We start from the raw sequence: 21,493 nt of genomic DNA on the forward strand, positions 1-21,493 counted from the left end.
TTGGTTGCTGGACTCCCAATTGAAGGAGGTGTGTTGAGTTTCCGTGATTGGGATTCCATAGAAAAGTGTTTCTTGTAGGTTGTGGGTAAATTGTTTTCTGTTCAGTGTGTTGTGCTGTCAGTACTGTTTAGCTGTCGGTTTGTTTATTGTTTTGCTTAAGTGTTAGGTTCCGTTTGGAATTAAAGATGACGAACACGAACTCCGTTTTCGCATTTTGGTCCACTTCTCTCCATGAAGACAGCCCTTACAATATTACTATTTTATTCAGCTTTCTTCAATTGTATTCTTCATACTATAAAGTAATATAAAATAATCCCATTCTAACCAAACTCTTGTCTTGCTAAATGAACTAGGTGTAGCCCACAGCCTATGACATAGCCGGATCAGGACCTAACATAAGGACAACTCAGAGTATGCTATTCTGTTCTTCTTCATATCATGTTTCTTTAGACCTGTCTGTAATAAATCATGGATTTATTGAGAAGGTGTAGGCTATATTACATGGATTTATTAGAAAAATGTAGATGTTCCAAAGGTCTGCATTAGTGGCTTGTAGGCTATGTGTGGAAGCTAGAAGATGCTAAATGTGTTAATGTTAATTAATGATCCCAATTACCGTGAGACCGGCAGTTATTTGCTTGACAATCACCAGCTGACAAAATTCAGTGACCGCTAAAGCCCCTACATGTGACTACCTGCTGCAGTACTGTACTGGTGTTATGTGTCCCCTTAACAGATAAAGAGAATGGAGTGCAATCCTCCAAAAAGGTTCAATAATGATCCAACCTATGGCAGTAACAAGACAAAGTGTATTCCACAGAAGAACAGGCAAACACAGTTTTAATCACAGTTCACCAAGAACATTGATTGACAACAGGGGGTGATTGATCCGGTCGGTAATGAGCAGTAACTACGACATCAGTCCATTTATAGATTGTTCTTGATCACAGTAATTAGAATAGATGCACAGCGTCTGCCATAAACCTAGGCTACCCGTCAATAGTGTCCCTTGCTTCCTATAGTGTACCACACCAGCCTGGCTCCCCCTCCTCTTAAGGCCATTACCACCGAGCAAATCAAAGCACATCAGCTACACAGCAGCAGGCCTGATGGCTCCATCTCCCCACATTCTAATCATGGTGAAAGTCATTCCTCATCAAGCCCCTGAGGTGGGCACGTGCCTGGCACACACAAACACACAAATCCATAGGGAGCCTGACTCTGTGTGTGTGTTCGTGTTAAGCTAGGTCAGACACTAGCTTGAGGGGAGGCAATACAAAGGCTTAGTGGAGGACTTGGTGTGTGTGAATTTTTTTTATCTTCCCTCTCCCTCCTAGTAAAGGGTGTCTTGCAGTTTTGACATAGTTTAGGATTAAAGCAGTACTTGCTGCTATCAAAGACTGGTTTGGCTACAACTTCTGAGGGAGGATGGAAGGGAGTGATGGGGGAGGTGTGGGCTCTGGATGAGTCATGTAATTGCTGGCTGAACAGCATGAGGTCTGGAAACAAGTTGGGGTGCTCATCTTCTGCAGCTTGAAGTCAATAATCATTTTAGTAGTTTTCTAGTTCAGACTCAGAAATTGCGTTGTATTGCGGGTTTTAACAAAACCACAGTCATTCTATTCTTTGCTGAAGAGAAGTCTTTGTCGAGTTCTCATAAGGTAATATGGGTTTCTGTGTTATTCAAAGCAGAGCTTCAGCTCCATTTCCATTCAGTTACAATTTGCATGCGTTTGTGAATTTCCCACCTAGGAGTTCCATTCCATTCTACTCTCCCACCAAGGAGTTCCATTCTATTCTATTCTGTCACCTAGGAGTTTCATTATAGCTTCTACTCTCCCACCTAGGCATTCCATTCTATTCTATTCTCCCACCTAGGAGTTCCATTCTATTCTATTCTCCCACCTAGGAGTTCCATTCCATTCTATTCTCCCACCTAGGAGTTCCATTCTATTCCACTCTCCCACCTAGGAGTTACATTTCTATTCTATTCTCCCACCTAGGAGTTCCATTCTATTCTATTCTCCCCCCTAGGAGTTCCATTCTATTCTATTCTCCTACCTAGGAGTTCCATTCTATTCCACTCTCCCACCTAGGAGTTCCATTCTATTCTACTCTCCCACCTAGAAGTTCCATTCTATTCTATTCTCCCACCTAGGAGTTCCATTCTATTCTATTCTCCCACCTAGGAGTTCCATTCTATTCTATTCTCCCACCTAGGAGTTCCATTCTATTCTACTCTCCCACCTAGGGGTTCCATTCTATTATACTGTCCCACCTAGGAGTTCCATTCTATTCTACTCTCCCACCTAGGAGTTCAATTCTATTCTACTCTCCCACCTAGGCATTCCATTCTACTATCCCACCTAGGAGTTCCAATCTATTCTATTCTCCCACCTAGGCGTTCCATTATATTCTACTCTCCCACCTAGTAGTTCCAATCTATTCTACTATCCCACCTAGGAGTTCCAATCTATTATATTGTCCCACCTAGGAGTTCCATTTTTATTATATTGTCCCACCTAGGAGTTTCATTATATTCTACTCTCCCACCTAGGCGTTCCATTATATTCTACTCTCCCACCTAGGAGTTCCAATCTATTATATTGTCCCACCTAGGAGTTTCATTATATTCTACTCTCCCACCTAGAAGTTCCATTATATTCTACTCTCCCACCTAGGAGTTCCAATCTATTATATTGTCCCACCTAGGAGTTTCATTATATTCTACTCTCCCACCTAGAAGTTCCATTCTATTCTATTCTCCCACCTAGGCGTTCCATTCTATTCTACTCTCCCACCTAGGAGTTTCATTATATTCTACTCTCCCACCTAGAAGTTCCATTATATTCTACTCTCCCACCTAGGAGTTCCTATTGCTTTGTTTACAATCCTGAATTGTTTTGATCCTGTATTGTGATTCACACATTAAAGTCGAAGACAGAACATCTACTACCGCAGAGCGTAAACAATCACGTTGTATGGTGCTGTGATTGTCTGTGATTGTTTCTCTGTGTGGGTGCATGTGAGTAGGTACATAATACAATGCAACATTACTGTAAATGAAGGCACAATGGTACATCCTTCACATAAACACAGCCACAGGTGTAGTGTGTGTGTGTGTGTGTGTACAGTATGTGTCTCTTACCTGTCCCCAGGAGCCAGTGACCCATTGGGTACAGGGTTGGCTGTTACAGGTCTGAATGTTGCTGGGTAGATGGTCCTCGTCACAGCGATCCTCTTCTGGACAGGTAACCAGACGCTGCTGCTCCCTCCCCACACACCTCAGAGCACTGGGAAACACACACACACACACACACACACACACACACACACACACACACACACACACACACACACACACACACACACACTTTTAAGGATAACCATGACTGTGCGTAGTGCTTTTCAGACAGTCTCAAAGCACTTAACATTGCATGAGGTGAACTATGTGGGTAACTCCTTATTACACATCAACTATCACAGTGATAACTCCTTATTACACATCAACTATCACAGTGAATATAACCCCTTATTACACATCAACTATCAGAGTGATAACTTCTTATTACACATCAACTATCACAGTGATAACTCCTTATTACACATCAATTATCACAGTGATTATAACCCCTTATTACACATCAATTATCACAGTGATAACCCCTTATTACACATCAACTATCACAGTGATGATAACCCCTTATTACACATTAACTATCACAGTGAATATAACCCCTTATTACACATCATCTATCACAGTGATGATAACTCCTTATTACACATCAACTATCATAGTGAATATAACCCCTTATTACACATCAACTATCACAGTGATGATAACCCCTTATTGCACATCAACTACCACAGTGAATATAACCCCTTATTACACATCAACTATCACAGTGATAACTCCTCATTACACATCAACTATCACAGTGATGATAACCCCTTATTACACATCAACTATCAGTGATGATAACCCCTTATTACACATCAATTATCACAGTGATAACTCCTTATTACACATCAATTATCACAGTGAAAATAACCCCTTATTGCACATCAACTATCACAGTGAATATAACCCCTTATTACACATCAACTATCACAGTGACTATAACCCCTTATTACACATCAACTATCACAGTGATGATAACCCCTTATTACACATCAACTATCACAGTGAATATAACCCCTTATTACACATCAACTATCACAGTGAATATAACCCCTTATTACACATCAACTATCACAGTGATGATAACTCCTTATTACACATCAACTATCACAGTGAATATAACCCCTTATTACACATAAACTATCACAGTGATGATAACTCCTTATTACACATCAACTATCACCGTGAATATAACCCCTTATTACACATCAATTATCACAGTGAATATAACCCCTTATTACACATCAACTATCACAGTGAATATAACCCCTTATTACACATCAACTATCACAGTGATCATAACTCCTTATTACACATCAACTATCCCAGTGATGATAACCCCTTATTACACATCAACTATCACAGTGAATATAACCCCTTATTACACATCAACTATCACAGTGAATATAACCCCTTATTACACATCAACTATCACAGTGAATATAACCCCTTATTACACATCAACTATCACAGTGATAACCCCTTATTACACATCAACTATCACAGTGAATATAACCCCTTAATACACATCAACTATCACAGTGATAACCCCTTATTACACATCAACTATCACAGTGAATATAACCCCTTATTACACATCAACTATCACAGTGATAACACCTTATTACACATCAACTATCACAGTGATAACCCCTTATTACACATCAACTATCACAGTGAATATAACCCCTTATTACACATCAACTATCACAGTGAATATAACCCCTTATTACACATCAACTATCACAGTGATAACCCCTTATTACACATCAACTATCACAGTGAATATAACCCCTTATTACACATCAACTATCACAGTGATAACCCCTTATTACACATCAACTATCACAGTGAATATAACCCCTTATTACACATCAACTATCACAGTGATAACCCCTTATTACACATCAACTATCACAGTGAATATAACCCCTTATTACACATCAACTATCACAGTGATAACCCCTTATTACACATCAACTATCACAGTGATGATAACTCCCTATTACAAATGAACTGTCACAGAAGATAACCCCAAATATCACAGTGAGAGGTTAGGCATAACTATGGGTAGTAAGGAGAGAGGTAAGGAGAGAAGGAGATGGGAGGAAAGGATTTAACTAACCTGTCCCCAGGAAGAAGAGTACCAGTCCAGGCAGGGCTGGGGTAGGCAGGGCATGCGGGACACCGGCCGGGTAGACACGGTCTGACAGTGGAAGGGCCGCAAAGGCCTCTGGTCCCTGGTGTCAAAGCACTGGATCTCACGCAGGGTCACCCCACCACCACAGTTCTTGGAACACTGGGACGAAAGAGGGTGAGAGGGACTTAAACAATCCTGTTATCGTGATAAAAAGTTGCTTGATACTATACTGACTGATTTATTATTAATGCATTAATATTCCATTGTCCCATCATTGTTATTGCGATACAACATTCCATTATCGTCCCATTCATGAGTTATCGCTACAACATTCCATTATCGTCCCATGCCTGAGTCATGGTACAACATTCCATTATCGTCCCATCCATGAGTTATCGCTACACCATTCCATTATCGGCCCATCCCTGAGTTATCGCTACACCAGTCCATTATTGTCCCTTCCTTGAGTTATCGCTACACCATTCCATTATCGTCCCATCCCTGAGTTATCGCTACACCATTCCATTATCGGCCCATCCCTGAGTTATCGCTACACCAGTCCATTATTGTCCCTTCCTTGAGTTATCGCTACACCATTCCATTATCGTCCCATTCATGAGTTATCGCTACACCAGTCCATTATTGTCCATTCCTTGAGTTATCGCTACACCAGTCCATTATCGTCCCATCCATGAGTTATCGCTACACCATTCCATTATTGTCCCTTCCTTGAGTTATCGCTACACCAGTCCATTATCGTCCCATTCGCGAGTTATCACTACAACATTCCATTATCGTCCCTTCCCTGAGTTATCGCTACACCATTCCATTATCGTCCCATCCCTGAGTTATCGCTACACCATTCCATTATCGGCCCATCTCTGAGTTATCACTACAACATTCCATTATCGTCCCATTCATGAGTTATCGCTACAACATTCCATTATCATCCCATCCCTGAGTTATCGCTACACCATTCCATTATCGGCCCATCCCTGAGTTATCGCTACACCAGTCCATTATTGTCCATTCCTTGAGTTATCACTACACCATTCCATTATCGTCCCTTCCCTGAGTTATCGCTACACCATTCCATTATCGGCCCATCCCTGAGTTATCGCTACACCAGTCCATTATTGTCCCTTCCCTGAGTTATCGCTACACCATTCCATTATCGGCCCATCCCTGAGTTATCACTACAACATTCCATTATCGTCCCATGCCTGAGTTATCGCTACAACATTCCCTTATCATCCCTGAGCTATCGCTACAACATTCCCTTATCATCCCCGAGCTATCGCTAAAACATTCCCTTATCATCCCTGAGCTATCGCTAAAACATTCCCTTATCATCCCCGATCTATTGCTAAAACATTCCCTTATCATCCCCGAGCTATCGCTACAACATTCCCTTATCATCCCCGATCTATCGCTAAAACATTCCCTTATCATCCCTGAGCTATCGCTACAACATTCCCTTATCATCCCCGAATTATCGCTACAACATTCCCTTATCATCCCCGAGCTATCGCTAAAACATTCCATTATCGTCCACTCCCTGGTGTGGGGCCTCACCTTGGTCCAGTTCCCTATCCTCCAGGAGGAGCAGGGTCGGAGGTAGCAGCGCCGGGCCGGCACAGGCCTCTTGGTCAGGTCACAGTCAGACTCCAGTCCCGTGCTGCAGACCACCAGCCTCCAGATGGCCCCCAGACCACAGCTAGTAGAACACTGCAACACAAGGGGAAGCAGTGAGGAGTGAACCAGGCATCATTCAATGTCTTGTAATACACTAAGAGTTACAGCCCATTCAGATACATAGAGATTAGTCACAGAGGACAAAATACTTCCTCATTTAAAAACCCAACACAATGGAATACGAGAGACTGTTCTGTCTTTCTGTACAGAGTGAATGTGGTTGACTTTGAGAGAGAGTGCAAGTCATATTTGATTTCACTGTTAAAACACAGACAGAAAGTGGCATGCACTGTTTCATGACCTGTTGGGCTAATATATTTCCCTGCTGGCAATCTAAAAAGGTCAGAGAGCAGCCATTCATCATAATAGGAGAGTTGGGTTGTTTCTGTAGGAACCTGAGGCCAGGGTGACAGTATGTCAGCATAATAAAGGGATGGGGACATGAATAGTGGCACACTGCTGGGCCTTGTTCCTCCCACACACTACATTTACACCAGGGAGAATGTGTGGAATGCATAGAGAGTGGTGCAACTCACTGCGCTCCAGTTGCCGGCTCTCCAGAAGGAAGCTGTGGCAATTGGAGTTGAAGCTTGGCTTGGCACTGGGGTTGGCTCTGGTGTCCACCAGAGTGTGGTGGGAGAATGGGTTGGCAGAGTGGGCATGGCTGGCTCAGAGGACTGGGTGGGGGCACGGCTGGCTCATGGGAATGGGTGGGGTGCACGGCTGGCTCAGGGGAATGGGTGGGGGGCATGGCTGGCTCATGGGAATGGGTGGGGGGCACGGCTGGCTCAGGGGAATGGGTGGGGGCATGGCTGGCCCAGGGGAATGGGTGGGGGGCACAGCTGGCTCAGAGGAATGGGTGGGGGACACGGCTGGCTCAGGGGAATGGGTGGGGGCACGGCTGGCTCAGGGGAATGGATGGGGGGCACGGCTGGCTCATGGGAACGGGTGGGGGGGCACGGCTGGCTCAGGGGAATGGGTGGGGGGCATGGCTGGCTCAGGGGAATGGGTGAGGGGCACGGCTGGCTCAGACTGGGTGAGGGGCACGGCTGGCTCAGGGGAATGGGTGGGGGGCACGGCTGTCTCAGACTGGGTGAGGGGCACGGCTGGCTCAGACTGGGTGAGGGGCATGGGTTTCGTGCCATCCTGGGGAGTGGTTGTGGTGACATCCACTGGGGGCTGGTATGTGAGGGGAGGGTCCATGCCCCTGGATCTCAGCATGGGGGGATGAGGATCTCATTATAGTCAATCTCTGACCACCCGTATGGGGAGGGGACTGGAGGGCCCGCATTGGCCCCTTTAGATGGAGTTGGCCCAGTCGTGGAGGACTGTGCTGAAATGTCTGTCTCTAACTGGGCTGTGGCTGGCTCTGTCTCTGCTAACATTGACGGAGGTGGAGACTGAGGGTCTCCTTCCAGATGAGTGGAAGGAGGGGAGTCACTTCCAGGTGGAGACTGAGGGTCTCCTTCCAGATAAGTAGGAGGAGAGGAGTCACTTCCAGTTGTTGATGGGCTGTGTTTGATGTTCTCCTGGTTTCCTGAGAGTGAATGGGAAAGAGGTGGGGGAGGAGAGGGTGGAAGATGTGGCTCCTGAGACACAGGACGTGAGGTCACGGTGAAGTCACTGTCGGTGACCCCTAAATTGACTTCGCTATCAGCTTTGGGCTCAATTTCAAAGTCCTGCTGATCAAAGTCTGGTTCACCAGGGAAAACGCCATTGTAATCCTCAGCGGAGTCTGGGGCTGGTGGCGCGTATGGAAGAGAGGTGGTTGCCTCCCATTGGGACAGGGTTGTGGTGAAAAAGCTGTCCTCGTATGTTTCAAACTCAAACACAGGGCCTGGGGAAGGTGGATCCAGGGGTGGAACCGGGCTCTCCGTTTCATCTTGGTAGCCAGGGGATTGTAGTCCAATTGCAGTCTCCTGGTGGGAATTGTAGTCCAAAACACCCACTTCTTTCACCTCTTCTACCATTGTTGTGGGTACGGTGCCATCTTCATAGTCATGGCTGACAGGGGAAGTGGTGGTACATTCGATGGTTGTACCAACATTGCCGTCTTCCACATCAAAATGGACATAAATGTCAGTGTTTTCATCATCCTTTTCTTCACTCTGGGGCCCATGTGTGTTCTCAGTGGTCCCCATGCTAGTGGACACCGGGCTGGCTGCTGAGCTGAGGTAATGAGGCCAACCAAAATTACCGTTTGTTCCTTTCCAGCTTTGTGAAAACCTGGTCTCTATAACTGGTGCTGAGGGTGTGGTGGAAACAGGTAGAAAATAGTCCTCTGAAAGGAGTACATCCTCCTCCTCTCGCTCTACTTCATTGGGCTTCGCCGTCTGTGGTCTTCCATCAACCTCTACATTGTCCAGGTTAGGGTCTTGTGGTTCCTCAACTTCCCCAATGAAAGGAGTCGTCTTAAAAGTGGTAGAAATGGATGAGGTAGCTGTGGGAGGATCTGTTGTAGTTTCTCTGTAAACATGTTCTTCTGCACTAGAGCTTGGTTTAGGCTCCTGTTGTGGATCTAGTCCAAGATCATCCACCAAGTCTTTACCGTTGTTCCCCAAGCCAAAGTCATAGGAAATGTCCTCATGGAATTTGATGAAGTTGTAGTCGTAGTAAAAATCGTCCACCGGTACATTGTTTTTGGCTGAGTTGTCAGTAGTCTTGTCAATGTGATTCGGGTGGGGGATGATGTTATTCAGATTGTTAGGGGCCCTTGGCTGAGTTCTAGTCGTACTGTGTTTGGGCAGGGGGTTGGAGTCAGGGATGGAGTTGATTTCGTTGATTTCCTTGCTGGACGAGCCACTGCCAGACCAGTCGTTGCTGCCACCGAAGACGTCGATGATTTGAGGACAGTCCTGGAGGTAGCATGGAGTAAGGGAACTAGGATTCTTTCGGGGGTCACAGTCTACCCCTGTGTTTCTGGAACAGACAACCTTACGGCTCCGCACACCACCGCCACACGTCAGCGAGCACTATGGGAGAAGCAGAGGAGGGTCAGATTAGGACAGACTGGTAACTGATCGATAACACAGCTTTATATTTATAACCGCTAAACACCAGTTTGAGTGCCAACTTCATAAACAACATGGTACTGTACACATAATCTTCAGGACCTGTCCACCTCCTCTACTCTTCAGGACCTGTCCACCTCCTCTACCCTTCATGACCTGTCCACCTCCTCTACCTTTCCTGACCTGTCCACCTCCTCTACCCTTCCTGACCTGTCCACCTCCTTCCTCTACCCTTCCTGACCTGACCTGTCCACCTCTATCCTCTACCCTTCCTGACCTGTCCACCTCCATCCTCTACCCTTCCTGACCTGTCCACCTCCTCTCCTCTACCCTTCCTGACCTGTCCACCTCCATCCTCTACCCTTCCTGACCTGTCCACCTCCTCTCCTCTACCCTTCCTGACCTGTCCACCTCCTCTCCTCTACCCTTCCTGACCTGTCCACCTCCTTCCTCTACCCTTCCTGACCTGTCCACCTCCTTCCTCTACCCTTCCTGACCTGTCCACCTCCTTCCTCTACCCTTCCTGACCTGTCCAACTCCTCTCCTCTTCATGACCTGACCACCTCCTCTCCTCTTCATGACATGTCCACCTCCTTATGACATGTCCACCTCCTCTACCCTTCCTGACCTGTCCACCTCCTCTCCTCTTCATGACCTGTCCACCTCCTCTACCCTTCCTGACCTGTCCACCTCCTCTACCCTCCAGGACCTGTCCACCTCCTCTACCCTCCATGACCTGTCCACCTCCTCTACCCTTCCTGACCGGTCCACCTCCTCTCCTCTTTATGGTGCTCATAAGAGTTATCACTTACAATTAAGTGAGTATACATTTTAATTAGGTTATACACTGTGTGTTAGCTGCTTCCTCAAAATCTTTCCCATGCCTACTCCACTCAAATATCGTGGAACCAGAGTAAAACTAGCCTCTGTTTCAACTTGTACTCCCAGTGCAGAAAATTCAGCATTTTCCACATTAAACAAGACGAGACCAGATGTTCCTTCCTTCCTTAGCCTCTCCCTTCTCTGTGTGAGTCACTGCTGGAGCCATATCACATTCCCCTGAATGGCCTCCTCACCTCTGACCAGTTGCCTGTGGACCAGTCCGCGGGGCAGGGGACATGAGCGTTACAGGGCGCCGCTGACTCAGGCCTGGGCATGTGGTGACATTCAGAGGGCTGCAGGGCTCTGTTCTCCTCCAGACCCACGGCCTGGATGCACAGCACCGTCCTCTTGGCCAAGCCCTTCTCACCGCACGTGGTCGAGCACTTCTGCCACTCGCCCACCCACCATCTGAATGGAATGGTCACGAAGAAAGACAGACAGAAAGTGTAATGTGTGTGTGTGTGTGTTTATGCTTAGTGTATGTTTAAGAGGGTGCATTTTTTCTGGTGTGTTTATATATATATATATTTTTTTACCCCTTCCCCCCCAATTTTATGGTATCCAATTGGTAGTTATGGTCTTGTCTCATCGCTGCAACTCCCCTCCGGACTCGGGAGAGGTGACGGTTGAGAGCCGTGCGTCTTCCGAAACACACAACCCAACCAAGCCGCACTGCTTCTTGACACAATACCCACTTAACCCGGAAGCCAGCCGCACCAATGTGTCGGAGGAAACACCGTACACCTGGCGACCGTGTCAGCGTGCACTGCGCCCAGCCCGCCACAAGAGTCGCTAGTGCACGATGGGACAAGGACATCCCTGCCGGCCAAACCCTCCCCTTACCCGGACGATGCTGGGCCAATTGTGCGCCGCCCCATGGGTCTTCCAGTCGTGTCCAGCTGTGACAGAGCCTGGACTCAAACCCAGAATCTCTAGCAGTACAAGTAGCATTGCGATGCAGTGCCTTTGACCACTGCGCCACTCGGGAGGCCTTTCTGGTGTGTTTATGAATGCATGTATGATTTCTGTGTATGTGCATGTACGTGTGTGTGTGTGTGTGTGTTTACAAAGGTGTATGTGTGTGAGAGAGCATGCAAGCCCTACAGTGGGTCTTGTCCCAGTATAAATCTGGTCCTAGGGGCAAACTCACATGGCTGGGCAAAGCTCCTCATTGCAGCTGGCTCGTTTATCGTCAGGACGGTTCGACGGGTCACAGTAGCCCTCTTCTACTATCCCAGAGGTCCTCTCCACACAGTGAACAATCTGTCGCTGGACACCTGGAATTCCAGAGGGATACACAGGAACAGCTGTTAGAAATGACACACACACACACACACACACACACACACACACACACACACACACACACACACACACACACACACACACACACAGAAAGACCCCCACACACAGAAAGACCCCCAAACACACACACACACACACACACACACACACACACACACACACACACACACACACACACACACACACAGAAAGACCCCCAAACACACACACACAGAAAGACCCCCAAACACACACACACAGAAAGACCCCCCAAACACACACACACACACACACACACACACACACACACACACACACACACACACACACACACACACACACACAGAAAGACCCCCCAAACATACACACACAGAAAGACCCCCCCAAACACACAGACACAGAAAGACCCCCCAAACACACACACACACAGAAAGACCCACACAGATTCTAACACAGAAAGACCCACACAGATTCTAACACAGAATAACAGAGACAGACAGACATGTATACTTCACATACATACACACACACACATCTAAAACGCAGACACACACCAAAGCACCCAGACATATCCTCAGACACGCATCAAGAAGCAGGTCTCAGAACAGAAACTCACACAGGCATGAACACAAGTCAAATGTTTCTACAGTTTAAGATACATTACTAATTAATAGCTTTCAAAGCAGATTCCTACAGTAAATGTTGGTCTGTCAACTGAGTTGCAGTAAACACATCTACAATGCATTTGGAAGGAATTCAGACCCCTTGACTTTTTCCACATTTTGTTATTCTAAAATGGGTGAAATAAAATTTAAAAAATCCTCAGAAATCTACATACAAAACCCCATAATGACAAAGCAAAAAACTGTTTTTTAGACATTTTTACAAATGTATTTTAAAGAACATATTTTACATAGGTATTCAGACCCTTTGCTATGACACTAGAAATTTAGCTCAGGTGCATCCTGTTTCCATTGATCATCCTTGAGATGATTCTACAACTTGATTGGAGTCCACCTGTGGTAAATTATATTGATTGGACATTGGAAAGGCACACACCTGTCTATATAAGGTCCCACAGTTGACAGTGCATGTCAGAGCAAAAACCAAACCATGAGGTTGACGGAATTGTCCGTAGAGCTCCGAGACAGGATCGTATCAAGCCAGGGATCTGGGGAAGGGTACCAAAAAAGATTCTGCAGCATTGAAGGTCCCCAAGAACACAGTGGCCTCTATCATTCTTAAATGGAAGATGTTTGGAACCACCAAGACTCTTCCTAGAGCTGGCCGCCCGGCCATACTGAGCAATCGGGGGAGAAGGGCCTTGGTCAGCGAAGTGACCAAGAACCTGATGGTCACTCTGAAAGAGCTCCAGAGTTCCTCTGTGGAGATGAGAGAACCTTCCAGAAGGACAACCATATCTGCAGCACTCGACCAATCGGGCATTTATGGTAGAGTGTCCAGACGGAAGCCACTCCTCAGTAAAAAACACATGACAGCCCGCTTGGAGTTTGCCAAAAGACACCTAAAGATTATGACCATGAGAAACAAGATCTCTGGTCTGATGAAACCAAGATTGAACTCTTTAGCCTGAATGCCAAGCGTCATGTCTAGAGGAAACCTGGCACCATCCCTAAGGTGAGGCATGGTGGTGGAGGCATCATGTTGCGGGGATGTTTTTCAGCGACAGGTAGACTAGTCAGGATCAAGGGAAAGATGAATGGAGCAAAGTACAGATATATCCTTGATGAAAACCTGCTCCAGAGCGCTCAGGACCTCAGACTGTGGTGAAGGTTCACCTTCCAACAGGACAACGACCCTAAGCACACAGCCAAGACAATGCAGGAGTGGCTTCGGGACAAGTCTCTGAATGTCCTTGAGTCGCCAAGCCAGAGCCAGGACTTGAACCCGATCGAACATCTCTGAGAAATAGGAGAAATAGGAAAATAGCTGTGCAGCAATGCTCCCCATCCAACCTGACAGAGATTGAGAGGATTTGCAGAGAAGAATGGGAGAAACTCCCCAAATACAGGTGTGCCAAGCTTGTAGCATCATCAACAAGAAAAATCAATGCTGTAATCGCTGCCAAAGGTGCTTCAACAAAGTACTGAGTAAAGGGTCTGAAAACTTATGTAAATGTGATATTTCAGTTATTTATTTATAATACATTTGCAAAAATGTCTAAAAACCTGTTTTTGCTTTGTCATTATGGGGTATTGTGTGTAGATTGATAAGGGGAAAAAATTATTTAAAACATTTTAGAATAAGGCTATAACTGTAACAAAATGTGGAAAAAGTGAAGGGGTCTGAATACTTTCCGAAGGCACTGTATTCCCAGTAATTAATGGACCATAGACTGGGATCTGGAACCACTCATATGTCCCTGCAGTAATTAATGGACCATAGACTGGGATCTGGAACCACTCATATGTCCCTGCAGTAATTAATGGACCATAGACTGGGATCTGGAACCACTCATATGTCCCTGCAGTAATTAATGGACCATAGACTGGGATCTGGAACCACTCATATGTCCCTGCAGTAATTAATGGACCATAGACTGGGATCTGGAACCACTCATATGTCCCTGCAGTAATTAATGGACCATAGACTGGGATCTGGATGCTCTGGAACCACTCATATGTCCCTGCAGGCATTATGGGTTGTCAAATTACCACTGCAATTCAATTCTGGAAACATGGATGATTATTAAAAGGCTGAATATAAATGAATGTTAGGCTAATACATTCTACTGCTATTCATCCTTAATGATGAATTATAGACATTCCTATACATTTTATACCCAGCAATATTAGGGTAACTTGAGATTTTGCAAAGGGGTTACTGTAAGTCAATGTTTACAGTAGTTTAAAACACAAAGAAATCTGAAATCCATTGGAGGCACATTTCTAATGATTCTCAGAAAGTTCTGTCTAGCAAGCTGGGACTTGTCTGAATGCAGAACAGAACATTTATTGTCCCTCTTCATCTTCTGCTCGACTCACAGCTCTCTGAGACAACATCCCTCACGTCACACCTCATAGCCAGAACAAGCCTCAAATCTAGGGAGCCGCTGTGATGCGAGTTGTGGTTGTGAGACAGCGCTGGACAAGACAAGAAGGAAACCCCCTGAGGTGGCGAGACCAATTTATCTGTTCCTCTCATCTTTCTCCCCGTCATTAGCCTCTACTCCCCCTCAGGGCTTCCAACCCATCTGAGCAGGGGCCAATCTCTCACCTCCGCTGGTCCTTCCTGCATTGGCCAGTGAGACGACTTTGTCTGCTAGCTGACTTACACCTTGATTGACAAACCCTGGGAGAGGGAGGGGGAGGCACAGCAAACCCTGGGAGAGGGAGGGGGAGGCACAGCAACCTCTGGGAGAGGGAGGGGGAGGCACAGCAACCCCTGGGAGAGGGAGGGGGAGGCACAGCTTGTCCTCTGGTTAAAGAATACCATTCGGTCTGTCGAACCAGTAGAAAGGGATAGAGGGAGTGGAGAGGAGGACAGGTAAGGGGGGGAGTAGGGGGGAAATGACATCATATAAGAGACTGGGAAAAGGGAAGCCAGATGGTGGGAAGGATCAGTGGGTTCTGCTATCAGAGACGTAGATTAGAGGGATGTTCAGGAGCATGTCTGATGTATTAGGTGAACCACGGGTCCCTCACATAATGAATTCTGCAGAATGAAGCTCACATCATTTTGCTCGTAGCAGTATGTTGATAAAAGAGGTGTATATCTACACTCCTACACGGCTTGAATAGAACGGTATAGAACCCCTGGGCTTTCCTGGGAAAGTCATAACAATAACCTGAAGGGGTGGGAACCAGTCATTTTATACCCAGAACTCACCAGGTGTAATGTACTTAAACTTGTGAATACTGCATAGGATATCGTAAACGGAGCCCTGCTATGATAGGAAATGAAACATTCAGTGACAGCTATAGCAAACTATCATGTTCTGATATGATAAACACAGAGCAATGCCAATCTCTATCTCAGACTTACTCCACTATAATTGGGGAAAGAGGGAACTACTTATCCAGTCTAAACTAGGTTACATTATGCCAGAGACAGAATATGTCATCTACACTGAGTATACAAAACATTCTTTCCATGACATACACTATCCAGGTGAAAGATATGATCCCTTATTGAGGTCAGTTGTTAAATCCACTTCAAATCAGTGTAGACGAAGGGGAGGAGACGGGTTAAAGAAGGATTTTTAAGCCTTGATACATGGATTGTGTATGTGTGCCATTCAGAGGGTAAATGGGCAAGACAAAATATTTAAGTGACATTGAATGGGGTATGGTAGTAGGTACCAGGCGCACCGGTTTGTGTCAAGAACTGCAAAGCTGCTGGGTTTTTCACACTCAACAGTTTCCTGTGTGTATCAAGAATTGTCCACCACCGAAAAGACATCCAGCCAACTTGACAATTGTGGGAAGCATTGGAGTCAACATGGGCCAGCATCCCTGTGGAACGCCTTGTAGAGTCCATACCTTGTTGAATTGAGGCTGTTATGTGGGCAAAATCAGGTGCAACTCAATATTAGGAAGGTGTTCCTAATGCTTGGTATACTCAGTTCATATTTCATCTGAAAATTCTGTGTGAACACAAGTCACTTGGCAAAGCTAGGACATCAAGTCGACGAGGTGCACAGACTGCCTTCCAAGGCAAGGCAATGATCTCTTGAAAGGCCATTTGGCATAAAAGTAATCTCTGCTATCCACATCAGTTTATATGGGATAATGCAATCACAAACCAGAGGCGAGTCAGAGAGTTCTGTGTACAAGCAGACTTCAGTCCAACTACAGTAGGAGGCATGTCATCATCCGCCTACATAGAAATAGCAAGAATTCACCACGGCTCAGTATTCCAAAGAAGAAAGCCATTAAGCCATCATGGCTATAACAGAGGACAAAGATGCATCAGGATAATGACATCACAGTTCGGTGCGATTCTTTACAAAAAAATTATTGACTTAGTCAAAGATACACTTGAGTAGAGGCATTCAGCTACAGTTGTTGGAATTGCTTTTTTTGTCCTTGTTATAATGCAAAACAGCATGGAATGCGGGGTCGTTATTAGTTGAATTAAATCGATTTGTTAGTTTTGTGATGTTCCTTATTATAATCTAAATTCCTATATAAAAGGGCATAGAGGGGCAGTGTGTTGAGCACTGGGTGATAAAGTAAAGAAATAGGTTAGTCTGTGTAGTGAAATGGAAGGAAACAACTTAACATTCTTCAGGCAAGAAGAATGATGCCAGCACGCACACATAAAATACCCTGCATTTGAGAAATTCAAATCGAGCCTCCAATCTCCAGAAGGCTCAATTTTTTAAAAACCCACTCATAGTTAAATTGCAATACCCCTATGAGTACCCGCTAAACAGACAGGCTCTTAGTCACTTCGAGATTGTTCATAGAATTTGAAGACTGTATAGAGAAGCAAGACCATCTGTGCTCAAATTCCAACCTCAAATGGCCTAAAACTGAATTAATCGCGTCTCATTTAATACGGGAGGCCTCTTGTGAATAAAAAGATGGTGCCTGAGCAGATGTCAACACATCGGAATTTGGTGCAGCTTGTTACCAGGGTAGGCCTCATCTTGCATTAATCTATACTGCTAAATGGTCTCTCCAAACCCATTTTTTACAGTGGGATGCTAATTGTCCACATGTTGCCATCATGGCAGAAGATTCATTGTAGACAATTGGTCATCATCATTATATGTACTATAGGAAAAAGAAATCACAAACGGAAATTCTGATAAGTATTCAGAGGATGCTTTTCCGCTAATGTGCCCATACAAATCAAATGTTATTTGTCACATGTGCCGAATACAACAGATGTAGACCTTACAGTGAAATACTTACTTACAAGCCCTTAACCAACAATTCAGTTTTAAGGAATAAAAAAAAAAGTGAATAATTAAAGAGCAGCAGTAATATAACAATAGAGACTATATTTAGGGGTACTGGTACAGAGTCAATGTGCGGGGGCACCGGTTAGTCGAGGTAAATGAAGTAATATGTACATGTACGTATGTAGAGTTATTAAAGTGACTATGCATAGATAATAACAGAGAGCAGCAGCAGCGTAAAACAGGGGGGCAATGCAAATAGTCTGGGAAGCCATTTGATTAGATATTCAGGAGTCTTATGGCTTGGGGGTAAAAGCTGTTTATGGCTTGGGGGTAAAAGCCTCTTGGACCTAGACTTGGTGCTCCGGTACCACTAGGAAGGCTGGAGTCTTTGACAATTTTTAGGGCCTTCCTCTGACATCGCCTGGTATAGAGGTCCAGGATGGCAGGAAGCTTAGCCCCAGTGATGTACTGGGCTGTACACACTACCCTCTGTAGTGCCATGCTGTCGGAGGCCGAACAGTTGCCATACCAGGCAGTGATACAACCTGTCAGGATGCTCTCGATGGTGCATCTGTCGAACTCTTTGAGGATCTGGGGACCCATGCCAAATCTTTTCAGTCTCCTGAGGGGGAATAGGCTTTGTCGTGCCCGCTTCACAACTGTCTTTGTGTGCTTGGACCATGTTAGATTGTTGGTGATGTGGATGCCAAGGAACTCGAAGCTCTCCTCCTGCTCCACTACAGCCCCGTCGATGAGAATGGGGGTATGCTCGGTCCTCCTTTTCCTGCAGTCCACAATCATCTCCTTTGTCTTGACCACGGTGAGGGAGAGGTTGTTGTACTTGCACCATACGGTCAGCTCTCTGACCTCCTCCCTATATGCGTCGTTGTCGGTTATCAGGCCTACCACCATTGTGTCATCGGCAAACTTATTGATGGTGTTGGAGTCGTGCCTGGCCGTGCAGCCATGAGATATCCTTAGGTTTTGACCTTAAAATAATTTAATAAATGAGTGAACAAAACAAAAAGGGTCATTCCATGAAGTCTAATTTGTAATTATCTTTGGGAATTCAGCCGCATCATGCCAGTCTTCAATCATAGTAATGAATAACACATGCACTCAGAGGCATACAGATGCCATAACTGCCATGAGTTATTCGAATTTAACACGTTCAAAACCCCAAGTTGTCATCTCATCTCCAAATTCTAAAACTGGACTGCACGCCCAGTACAGTGAATCGCAATGCTGTGGTCAATACCAAATAAGTAATTAGCTGCTCCTCTAGACCAATCAAAAGTTGGGAACCAGACTGAGGTAATTTAGGATCTCTTTTTGGCCCCTTTTTAAACCTGGGATCAAACTCTGAAGGAGTTTAAACACAGCATATACAAGCATATACAGGAGAGAGCCTACAGTACATTACATAAGCCACAACTAATAATAATGAACAATTTGTCTTTCCTCCAGGGTAGGATTATGAAGATTTATACTTGGGGTATTGGCAAATATAAACACTGGGCCTTTTGGGACTGCCCTAGACACGCTGGGCAGCAACTCATTTTCTATGAGAAAGATGAGATGAATACTAGCAGCATGTTGTTCATTTCTCCCCAAGCTAAGGGGGGATCCTCAGTAATGAACACTGAGAACATCTAAACAGTGGGGCACTTCAGTAGTTTTGTTTTCTTCACACTGACTTACATGCCCCACATCTGTGAAGACTTTCGGAAGTTCAATAGCCTGACTACAAGATGCTGCTCTTTCTAAGCCCTAATGCAGAGTACCAAGGAACTTAATCAACATCTTCCTCAGTCCACATGGGGTAAGTCAGGCTGAAAGTGAACAACATTAGCATTCTGTGCAATCATCACTTATCAGGGAAGATGCTGGTTGAGTAAATACCAAGCAGAGCAGACACTGAAAACAATAACCAACGATACTGAACAAAAATATAAAACGCAACATGTGGTTGTCCCACATAGCATTTTTAAGATGAATGCAACTGTAAGTCGCTCTGGATAAGAACGTCTGATAAATTACTTAAATGTCAAAATAAACATATTCATCAGCTAGCAAACAATGCATTATGGATGAAAACCCCCAAGAAACAAATAACAAAATAAACCATATTCACAAGACGACGGTAATATTTTGGGGCACCTGTTGTCTTGAAAAATGCCCTTTAAACAGTTATGCAATGCTCTCATTATTGCATTATCTCTCCCGTCACTGGCTAGGGCAAATGTGCCCTATATCCTGAGGTAGAGAGTAAATGCTACGAACACATAACAGATAGGACAGTTGACACTGAAACATTTGCATAATGCAAGCACACAAGAGTGTGGTCAGATAACCCCTTTGACCTCTGGTTGCGTTGCAGGCAAAGGACTAATTGAGACTTCTCTACTCGGGGACATAGATACTCTGAATAACTCAAAGGACACATACCCAGCCTTAGCTGACAGACAACTTCAGTATGACAAGAGGCTGGATATCAAACATAACCTAACCTTAGTAGAATCATATTCGTTTAGTGGTCTGCCATTGACTGTAAAAGATCATACAATGTTTTATGTAGCCTTCCATGTCCCTTATATAATGCAGCATAGGACTATACTGTAACACTGAAAAGACATTGATTGTTAACTGTAAGTGGATGGGACAGGCCCACTGGAACTCATTAATATGCCAACTGCGAGAGCTTCCAGGAAGAGACCGAATATATACAGAGGCTCAAGCCAAGTACAGATGTTGGATATACACTACCATTCAAAAGTTTGGGGTCACTAAGAAATGTCATTGTTTTTGAAAGAAAAGCACATTTTTTTGTCCATTAAAATAACATCAAATTGATCAGAAATACAGTGTTGACATTGTTAATGTTGTAAATGACTATTGTAGCTGGAAATGGCAGATTTTTTTATGGAATATCTACATAGGCGTACAGAGGCCCATTATCAGCAACCATCACTCCTGTGTTCCAATGGCACGCTGTGTTAGCTAATCCAAGTTAATAATTTAAAAGGCTAATTGATCATTACAAAACCCTTTTGCAATTATGTTAGCACAGCTGAAAACTGTTGCCCTGATTAAAGAAGCAATAAAACTGGCCTTCTTTAGACTAGTTGAGTATCTGGAGCATCAGCATTTGTGGGTTCGATTACAGGCTCAAAATGGCCAGAAACAAAGACCTTTCTTCTGAAATTCGTCAGTCTATTCTTGTTCTGGGAAATGAAGGCTATTCCTGGCTCTAACCAGAATAGAAAGAGTGCATTAGAGTGTTTAATTTGAGAAACAGACGTCTCACAAGTCCTCAACTGGCAGCTTCATTAAATAGTACCCACAAAACACCAGTCTCAACGTCAACAGTGTAGAAGCGACTCCGGAATGCTGGCGTTCTAGGCAGAGTTGCAAAGAAAAAGCCATAT

General features: G+C 44.9%; 1 pseudogene; it reads right to left on the reverse strand.

Annotated features, from left to right (window-relative positions):
• Positions 1–3,148: 3,148 nt before the first annotated feature.
• The window catches only part of LOC123738343 (A disintegrin and metalloproteinase with thrombospondin motifs 7-like), a 42,433-nt pseudogene continuing 24,088 nt past the window's right edge, over positions 3,149–21,493 (reverse strand).

Source organism: Salmo salar, unplaced genomic scaffold (assembly GCF_905237065.1).
Source record: "Salmo salar unplaced genomic scaffold, Ssal_v3.1, whole genome shotgun sequence".
NCBI lineage: Eukaryota > Metazoa > Chordata > Actinopteri > Salmoniformes > Salmonidae > Salmo > Salmo salar.